This window comes from Sparus aurata, chromosome 4, assembly GCF_900880675.1.
Source record: "Sparus aurata chromosome 4, fSpaAur1.1, whole genome shotgun sequence".
Taxonomy (NCBI): Eukaryota; Metazoa; Chordata; class Actinopteri; order Spariformes; family Sparidae; genus Sparus; species Sparus aurata.
This window is the reverse complement of record NC_044190.1, coordinates 29,314,972-29,324,471: the sequence shown is the minus strand read 5'-3', so window position 1 is coordinate 29,324,471 and position 9,500 is coordinate 29,314,972.

The window sequence follows — 9,500 nt, the reverse complement described above, 5'->3', positions numbered from 1 at the left end:
CAACGGGCAAACAAGTTCAAACTGTTTTTCAACAGGTTTGACTCCAGCTCCCCCACCCCAAGCAGCCCCCCCGCTGCTCTTCTGAGCAATTACTTCAGAATTCACCTTTAAACTGTAGACAATAGTGACACTGTGGGAGTCATTAATTATTAGGAGATACCACAATACTACCGTATATACTGTAGTTGAAACTTACCACAAATGTATTCCTTTATAACATACAGACAGATTAGATGGGACAGATAAGACCTCCATGTTGGTGCTTCATATCCTCACAACAGTGAGCCTGAGGCCATGTCCACATGTACCAAAACAATCTTTTTTTCCTTGGCATCGTTTCAAGAATATTTGCGTCCAAGTGGATCCATTGTAAACGACTCAACTCGCTTTAGTTCATATTCCAGGCCTATAGGTGGCGCTTGAAATTTACCAAAAAAGGAGAAGAAGAGATAGAGCATGCACATAAAGCTTGCATGCTGAATAAAAACAGACAGTAGAAGGAGAAATCAAATCTAAAATGATGTACCCTATGCAATTGTCCATAATCCTTTTTTGCTCAGCGTAGTAACAGCGGAGCATAATATTTTGCCCTAGTAACCCTAATAGGCCCAATATCTTCTGCAGCACGAACACAAGCATGCAGTCCACCATTGTTGTTGTTGTTGTTATGAGACGTCACGGGGTTAAGAGGTCAAAGGCTAGAAGTTAAGGGGTGGGGTGATGGCTTCATTGAAATGCTAAGTATGCAGATTAGCTGCCCAAACGCGAATGCAAGGGCGCCGTTTTTAAATGTTTTCATCCTGAGACCAGGTTTCAAAAAAGTGCGTTTAAAGGATCCATTTGGACGATCGGCCAAAACGGTGCAAAATGTGCGTTTGCACAAAAAAGCATTTCCATGTGGATGGCCCCTAAGACAAAGCAGACTCCCCTGGGTCAAGTCAGGGTGTCACCCTTTGGACTCAGAAGAAAAGACTCAAACTCATAGCAATTAAATTTAAAAGGGTGTTTACTTTGTGTTACATGGTTCCTTCTGATAGTGAGGCACTAATGGCAGTCACATGTCTGTCAGCGAAGTTAATGTTTCCTAGATTGTAAATACTCAACTGAAAGTTTATTGTTGAGGAAAAACCTGCTTGGATTAGATATTGGTGGCAAATAACTGTTGAAACCAACGTTACTGAATGACCACTTGCCAGGACTTAACTTGCATTCTCTCAGAGGACCATGTTTCTGTATAACATTACCTTTTGTTTTAAGATGCAGGTTAACAGATTGAGATAAATGGCTGCATTAGTTTGTGTTTTACCTATCATCAAGTTTTCTTTACAGCAATCTGCCATTTTTTTTACATCAAACTTTTGACTTGTAGGCAAACCACAGTGTTTTCAAGCAGTCTCACAGGGCCCCTCTGATTATGGAAGGATAGCATAGCACACATCAGCTAGCTAGCCTTCCATAATTTTCCTAATCTTCATCTTTGTGTTGGCACTGACATGATTTTCAAAGTGATTATTGTTACTCTGAAAATGCAATAAACTGCTTAAATGACAAGCTTAAAAAGGTTTGTAAAAACAAGTTAAGTTGCCAACTATAACATCAAATTACATGGGGAGTTTTCTTATTTGAAGAATGCATAAAATGTGATCTATACAGCAGTTTGCAAACATGCACGCTAACCCGTGATTTAAAGATGGACTTGAAGTGTAAAGACTAACAGACTTAGCAACCCAGTGGTTCTACTGAGTGGAGTACATCATCAGAAGGCCTCCCACATGCAAACAGAAAGCATATTTCAAGTGTATAGAAAGAGTGCGCCATCTGCTGGGCAGTTACAGTCATTACTGTTTTGATGTTCACTGCATTCTTCTTGTAAAAGAGGCAGTGTGTGTTCTGCTGTGATTCTATGAGGTTATCAGCTGAAAAGATAAAACATTTTTAACCATGTTCAGCTGAGCTCTCAGTGTCTCTGACACACATTCCTTACTGCTCACCTTGAGTTTAGTTATCATGCACCACATATCTGGAGCAAACTCCCAGAAAACGGCAGGTCCGCTCCAACTCTCTCCTCTTTGAAATCAAGGATGAAGACCTTTGTGTTTGCCAGCTACCTTTCATTGAAGTACTTTTTAAGGCTTTGATCAATATCTTGAACTGTTCTGTTACCTTTTTTTTTGTCTTGTCTTCTTTGAATCTATTCTATTTTAGCTTGTTTTTCTTTTTTAACTTGTTTCATTGTTTTGCTTTTTTAAGTCTTCCTATTTGTTGTAATGTATTGTAACCCTCATGCAACTGTTTTTATGTTTTGTTTTGTTTTTTAAAAAATCATTTTTGGATCATTTTGGCTGTATTAATGCATATTGCACACAGTTTGGTGTGTGTTATTCTCTATTGAATTTCAACCTTGGTTGTTGTAATTATATAACTATAATACACTGTGTATATTATAAACTAGAAATTACTCCAGCTGAAAGGACACAAACTTGAGACACTGCACAGTATTTGTTCTAACTGGAACCTATTTGACGTTATTATTTAATAGAGGTCAACAACAAGGAGGCCAAGAAGCTGAAGAAGAAGCAGCAGCTGGAGGACCAAGAACAGCAGGAGGACCCAGACTGTGAACCACCAACACCGAAGAAGAAAAAGAAAAAAAGACAAGCTGGCAACGGACCAAGTGAACGGCCACACAGATGAGGCAGACATGAATGGCAACAGTAACGGTGTTGAAACACCAAAGAAGAAGAGTAAAAAGGAAAAGACTGAAGGAGACTCAGAGGTAAATAGCTAAGAAGATAATCTAAATTCATTGCCTGTCAAGTGGTTTTGTTGGTGTTGAAAAATCTGTCCCTGTTAAAATAATTCTGCGATAATTTAGAACTGGAGGAAGGAGATCGGAGTCAGCTCAAGATTCAAACAAGGTTTTAATCTTGTACAAGAGGAGCATTCACAGAGCAACATGCAGGTCTGTTACAAAGTGAAGACTCAATATCTCAAGAGAAAAGCATAGTATATATCCCTCTTTGTGGGTGTGTTTTCACTCAATTAGTTCCTAATTTATGACCTGCACTTAAAGGAATACTCCACAGAGAAGGAAGTGATAAGGAAGAGTTAAGCTTCAGTGGTCACTCAATACCAGACATAGGTAATAAAATGGCCTAAAACAAGATCACAGGTTACAGGTCATATTAAACAGTTACATTGAACATTCCTGTGTAAGACTTCAGTACACATCTCTCTTTGAACTACAAAATTTCTATCACAGTCCCCATAGTGGTGGAAATGTTATAGAGACAGTTGAAAACAAATGCATGATTTCAGTCCATGCCCTTGTGTAGACAGGGTCATACTGTTAGCTCAGAGGACGACTGGTCAAATTTCCAACCATAACACTGGCGCTTTACGACACAGTCGTAATCATGCAGCGCAACGTTTGATAGTCATCTGGGCTGGAAAAAAAAGGTAAGAACAAGTCATATCTTGACAGTATTTGTCGTTTTTTCCCTGATGCAAACAACAGATGCTCGTTTTGTGAATATGAAGGAGAAAGTATGTGGAGAGGGTCTCTGACTTCAGGTTCCTGGGCATCCAGAATGAGGAGGACCTGTCGTAGAGTGCGAACAACTCAGTGACCAACAAGAAGGCACAGCAGAGACTTTACTTTCTGAGACTCCTCAGAAAGAACCATCTGTCACCAAAACTGCTTGTATCATTCTACCAGCGCTCAATAGAGAGTGTGTTGACATACTGCATGTGTGTGCAGTATGTCAGAAAAAGAAAGCACTCCAGAGGGTCATCAACATTGCCAAAATACCACTGGCTGCTCTCTCCCCTCATGGATGAACTGTACAGTGCAAGGTGCCTTAAAAAAGCTCAAAACATCATCAGGGACCCATCACACCCCAGACATAAACTCTTTGAACTGCTGCCCTCTGGCAGAAGATACAGGACAATAAAGTGCCGGACAAGCAGGTTCAAGAACAGTGTTGCAATAAGCTGGTGACTGTGCAATAATGGGTATAACATGGTGTATGTGAGATGTATGCTTTGTATTTATGTTTTTTATTTATCTATTTTTATCCTAGTATTAATGCTTTTATGTTTTTATCTATAATTTGCACTAAGAAGGAGTTGCATCTCAATTTTGTTGTACAATGTACAATGACAATAAAAATCTATCTAACTATCTATTGAACATGTTTTTACAGATTGTTTCCGTTCTACTGCCTTTTAGTTCTATTTATAGAAATATCATTAAAAAATACTTGAAAAAAGATGTCACTCTAACACAGATTGATATTTTACTCATCTCTACCACATCCAACTTCTCCCCAGATGGAAAGTATATTGTTAATTTAATTATTATTTTAGTATATTATTATTTTTAATTAATATTACATTCACAAAATGAAATGGCTTGAAAGATTGCCCTCTTGTCACACTTTTCAAGTTACAGATTTGAGATCATACATTTTAAATCCAAAAAGACAGGAATTTGCAAAAAAAAAAAAAGACTATTTATATATTTCAAGTATACTCTTTTAATTAGCAGACATCTACTTCTAAATTGTGTTTTGTTTTGTTTGTTGATGTTTAGTTGTGCTGAGGGTGGACTGGAATGGGTTCACATGTTGGTCAATGCTTTGATCACCTTGGCTAAATTCTTTACTCCTTAGGATAAATTTGAGAATATGTAAAAACGAACACACACCCATCTTCACATAATATTATAGTGATATTCTTAAATTGATAAAATCATATATAAAATTTAAATATACTGGACTGGAATTTTGAACTTGCATAACATGTTCAAACGTATTTCAATTTCTTGAATAAAAAGTTTATGTGTTGACATGTTGGTCAATGTTTTAATCACTTTGGCTAAATTCTTTACTCCTGAAGGCTAAATTATATGTATATTAAAAAACTAACAAACCCATCTTCACATGATATTATAGTGATATTCTTAAATTGATAAAATCCAAATGTGCCAAAGCCAGAAAATGATATCAATGTAGGCCTATTTTTTTCTGTTATTTTATCTTAATCTTTTCTTTCTGATGCCAAATTATATTGTCTCTGTGTTGTATTGTTTCCTATCTGTTATATAGTCCCTTTCCATCATGGAAATGTTTTATAAATGTTTATTATTGCCTTACAGTAAGTAAATTGGAATTTTTAACAACATTTGTTTTTAAGTTAGACATATCAATACTGTTGATAACGTTGATCTTCAAGAATCATCTATTTAAAAGTTCCCATAAAACTAAAGGCACACACAGATAAATGCATATTTGCAGTAAAGTAATTATTCATGATTATGGTCAAAGTAAACTTTATTATTCAACAACTTTTTTGTAAACAATTTCTTTATAAAAACAAGAATTTAAATTCAGTTCAGTTAAACTCAATGGGATTACAATGGGATTACGTTTTTGGTCATTAACAGATAACACACCAGTGGTGTCATTAGGCCTATTTTAGGGGCCTAATGACACTCTAGTTATTTTAGTGTTTTTATAATTATTTTTAATTTATTTTTTTATTTAAAAAAGTGCCAACAAAATCAATATAAAGTGGTCAGAATATTAGTTTAAATAAACTAGTGCAGTGCCCGTAAGAAAAGTGTATTCCTATAAAAAAGTGGGAGGTTAAGTAGCTTTTTCATGGATGGCCAAATGAGGCTGTGTTTGAAGGTGGGGCGTCAGGGATATTTGGGTTTGTTGTGAAATCTGATATTCCAGGGTATAATTGGCTGTTTTTGACTATTTTTGATTTTGCCATTATATTTCATCTTAAAAGCTATTTACTTGGTGTCGTTATTTTCAGCACAACCTCACATGCGTGACTGTACAGTTATTTTTTTAATTTTTACATACTGTATTAACACAATGGACCTAAAATCCCCCAAAAAACATGAAATCCGAGTAGAAAAAGCTAGATTTTTTTAACCACAAATATGTTTAACAATCCTTTTTTTTTTTTTTTTTTTTTTTTACTTATAATGCAAATATAAATTGTTGTTTATCTGAATGTGTGCATACATTTAAAAAATGTACAAAGTTATATGTAACTATTTACATTTAAATGCAGGCAATGCTCAGGTCTGCCTGAGCTCCTTCCAGCTGAATGAAGAGCTGCACTGCCTGCTCCACATTCAGCTTCTCCTCATTAAACAAAAAAACGACTCCACTACTCACTAAACACACTACACCAAACACTACATAACACACTAACTACACACTCCAAACACGCTAAATGTCACAAATCTCTCAACTCTCACACACACCGACCGTCGTTGCATGTCAATCATCCGCCTAGGTCCCTCCCACAACTTCCTGTTCCTCAACAACCAAACTTGCTGCTTGGACACTTTCGTGACAAAAGCCCGTTTTTACCGTTTCTTCCTGCACCAGAAACAAAGCAAACGTGACGGCGCTGTTCGCGAAAAAGCGTGGCGGACATTATTTACCCTAGGTCCGGTTTTGGACGTGCTGATGCTTCCGGTCCGTCGCCTCAGGAGGTGGGCCGTGTAGCTAGCGGCTAGCGGCTAGCTGCTAGCTAGCGGCTAGCTACACACTAACATCCACAGATTCCGATTCCACTTTGTTGTCCGCGCGTCTCCGGATCTTCTCAGACCAGAACAGACTCGGTCGGACTCGTTTAATCTCATTAATCCACAACAGTCAGTTTAGATGCACAGAACAGAACAGAACGGGACCGAACCGCCGGCAAAATCCCGGTCCAGCTCACGCCGCTGCAGGTATAAATCTGCTTGTTTCTTAAGGTGGGGGGGTCGCGGTGGTCTCTGCAGTGATTGGCCCTGGTGCGCGCATGGCCACGGTGTGCAGTGATTGGCTCTGGTGCGCACGTGACTGTAGTGGCTCCGGTGGACAATGCTCGTGGAATTTGTAAAGCATTTATGAAATAATTTATTAACGGTATCATTGCAGTCCAAACAAATGCGAAATATCACACCATTGAACCACGCAGCAGCCATGTTGAAACTCTCAGGTCAGTCTGATCCTGATCCGCAGAGATATTTGAGGAACACACACACACACACACACACACACACACACACACACACAGAGGTTCCGTGTATTTATAGATAGATAATAATATAACATTATCAGTGTTGGGCACGTTACTTTAAAAAAATAATTAGTTATAGTTACTAGTTACTTCTCCCCAAAAGGAACTGAGTTAGTAACGGAATTACTCCACTATAAAAGTGATTAGTTACCAGGAAAAGTAACTATTGTGTTACTTTTATTTCTTCCCCCTTTTGAGCTCGGCAGTCATTTTAGCTACTTGGCATCTACATATTTAGAAAATGCATTTCTGCATGGCGAACCGACACCTGCTCTCCCCGATATTTTGCCAATAAGTGCTCTGAGGGAGTCTGAGTCAACTGTTGATAACGGGAGCAAGTTCTCAACAGCATACCTGTCTATCATTGCATTTAGTTCAGTCTGTGTCACAAGTTTTTGTGAAGCTGTTAGCGGAGCTCACGTTAGCCACAGCTGGCCTGCCATCATCATCAACAGCGTCAGCAACGGTGTTTTTGGCCAGTGTTAGTTTTGTAGAAGCGTGTGCCACTGAGAGATGATTCATTACATAAGAGTTGCTTAAAACGGACATAGACAAAAAAGATTAAAGTAGTGTCTGTACTTCCACTTTGAAAACGTTAACTCGCCATTGCTGCAGCTCACCTCTGCTAATTTGTGTGTGCGAGGCTGCTGTGTGCGTGTGTGGCTTGTGTGTAAACCGAACATTGCCAGTGGTTGGATTAAGAACTCTCACTTAACGTTAGAGAACCAATCATCACCACTTATGCGGTTGTCTCGCCCCTCCCTCCTCCCTCACCGGAGGAAAAAAAAAACAGCTTTGTAGCTCCGGTGGCTGAGAACCGAGTAGGATGACTACAGCTTCAATGATCAGCTTCAGTTTGTAACGCGCCACATTTAATAGTCGGTAAGGTAACAGTGTTGTAACAATGGAAATAGTAATTAGTTAGATTACCAGTTACTGAAAAAAAGTAACACCGTTAGTAAGTAAGGGATAATACTTACTTAATACTTAATCGCCTCCGCGAAGTCCATTAACTTCTGTTTATGGACACCTCGAAGGGCATTATCCCGCTTATACCATGGTCACTTGCCAAAGAAAAGAAATTCGGACCATTAATTTACATTTTCATGCATTTTACAATCAAAATATAAAGTTTTTCACAAGCCATAACTTAGTTTCCCTGGTAACGCCTGACTAATACCTGGAACAATCATTACTCTCCCGTAAGATTCTTATGCAACGGAAGCGTTGTTCACTTCTCCAGTAAATAGGACGGACCATAGATACGACTTGGCAACGGGAGATATTCTAGTCCGCTCAGCGATGAGCCAGAAATCTAACGCTATGCTAGAAAGATTGAAAGTCAATAACATTGCATACGGTTGACAAACAGTAAATATAATTTGACAGTATGCTAGTTAACACAATTAGCTAACTAACCAGTCATGTCATTGTCCCCAAATCAATAGCAAAATTTTCACGAACAAATGACCGGCTGTGTGTAACGTTACTGTGGCCGCAGCCTGAAGTAGAGAGTTGAACAGCGTATTCCCGTAGCAGTACGTTTAGAGGGGAAGTGAACTTTCTGCAGCTTGTGTGTTAAAGTCGCCACCCTGTGGTGTTCAGAGGATAAGACACTGAAGGACTGACAGACAGCACTCAGTGCTGGAAATAAAATATTAAGATTTGATACGCCAGCTAGCGCATTAATTTACAGCAGTGAAAAGTCAATTTGACTGGAACTACTTAGTAGGTGTCCATATATCAGGGGTTAATGGACACCCTGCAGCCAATCAGAATCGAGTATTCCCCCAGACCATGGTATAACGCCGTTATTCCCAACACTGGTCATTATTCACTTAAATATGATCATAAATCTGTCAGTTTCCCTTCACTTCATAGTGTAAGGTAGAGAGAGACCCTTCAGTGCGTTGTTATCCAGTCCATTCCACTTGTTCATATAGAGAACTTCCACATCACTGAAAATCCAGTCCACGTTTTCCCTGCGACCTTGCTTGCACCTTGCAGCGTGTGTACCTTGAAGCACACAGAGCGACTAGAACAGCATGAGGAGAAGAACGTGAAGGAAGAAAAATGGATATATAAGAAAGTAAGTATTCCTCACAGCTGGTAGTAACAATTAGTTAGCTCCAGCCCCCAGCTAACATAGCTAGCAGAAAGTCCCATGTAATTAATGAACAAAGTGCTCCCTGTTTGACAAATAAAAACCTAGCTTGCACTAGGGCTGGGCGATATGGACCAATAGTCATATCCCGATATATTTTGGCTGAATATCGATAAACGATATATATCCCAATATTTTTATTGCAAATTGAGAGCAAATGTTCAGTCAAAGTCAAAGCCAAATATGACATGGGGGTGGGAATTTCGTCATTTTAGGGGCAAGTCCATTTGGCCTTCACTTTTTT